The sequence below is a fragment of the Vigna angularis genome, chromosome 11 (genome assembly GCF_016808095.1).
Source record: "Vigna angularis cultivar LongXiaoDou No.4 chromosome 11, ASM1680809v1, whole genome shotgun sequence".
Classification (NCBI taxonomy): Eukaryota; Viridiplantae; Streptophyta; class Magnoliopsida; order Fabales; family Fabaceae; genus Vigna; species Vigna angularis.
In genome coordinates this window covers 12,824,778-12,826,336 of record NC_068980.1, presented here as the reverse complement: position 1 = coordinate 12,826,336, position 1,559 = coordinate 12,824,778, and positions in this window count along the sequence as shown.

Below are 1,559 nucleotides of genomic sequence, written 5' to 3'. Positions count from 1 at the left end.
TTAGTCAAACGTAATTAAAGTGATAATCAAATTGAACCCATCTAAACTACACGAAATTAAAGCAAACAAACGCAACAAACCTTGCATTAATAAACTAAATCAAGCCAAACCAACTTAAAGCATAAGTATGCTTTTAACAAATAAATTCTTTAATAAATAAACTTTTGAGCTAAATATAATTTTAGTTCTTAAACTTTAATATAAAATTAAAATTTATTACTCTCAAAATTTAATATAATTTAGTTTCTAAAATCTATAATTAAATTAATATAATTTTTTTAATTTAATTATATTAAAATTTTGTTGATATGTTAAACGATATTTTAAGATATCATTTAAGTTATTTACCTAATTTAATATATTATAACTTAAAATATCATGTAAAAGATTTAACATTATTAAATTAAAACAAAATCGAATTTTGTTCTTCCGTCTAAATTTCGAAATGGAAACCATATTTATTCCTTACATTTTTGTCAAACAACTTGGTAGATGAAATTTGTACAGAGTAATAAAAAGTGAAGAAAATTAAAAAAAATAAAATTTGTTATTAGAAAATAGATTTTAGTATAGAGTCATGTAAGGAAAAAAAATGTAGACGGAAGAGATGGACCCACATATATTCTTTCCTGAATCTGTCCTATCTGTAAATAAATTGTCGGTATCCGGAACGACATTTAACTTACTTTTTCTTTTTGAAAAATTTTGTGTTGTTTTATTTTTTTCCAACTATTGTTTTGGTTTAACACCTCTGTTACTTTTAGACTTCTTTCAATAACTTTCTTCATAAAGTACTGCTAATATTAATTTATCTCTGTGTCTTCATTTTTATAAACATAATTATATTCCTTTCTTAAATATTTTATTTTTAGGCTGTATAAGTTACTTTTAGCTTATTTTCATTTTTCTTCCGTTGAAAAAGATTATACAATTCTTATTTTTTATTAGTAAAAATTGAACAAATGTGAGAGATATTCAAACACAAGTGTTTTTATTTTAAAAATTTAACTTTTTGTAGTTTTAATTTTAAAAAAAAAACAGTGTCTATGTATAAACAGATTTCACGTAAAGATGGCCCGAATAAATACTTTAAAAAATTCAAAAACAAAAAACCAAAATGGTTGATGATAAAAATGTTGAATCAAACTAAATTACTATACAATAGTTTCTAATTCTTAATAATATAAAAGACCAAAAATGCATTAAAAGAAATCTTTTTAACTAACAAAAATATTTCAAATATACAAACCAAATTTAAATTTGAACATGAATGTTCGTTCCTACACAAACTCCACTCACCCCTTTATTTCATAACAATAGCATAGGATACGACACATTCAACATTAAATATTTATCACCAAGTAAAAGAAAATTGTTGAAGATTACAATATAAGACTTATTTGCGAGTCTATTATTTTTTTCATAAGTTATTTATTTTTTAATTTTTAATCAATATAAGACTAAAATTGATACTTGATTTAGAAATAAAAGTAAGAAAATATTAAGGAGAAATAGGTTGAAAATGTAGGTTGTTAGGAGGAAGAAATTGAATAGGGTTA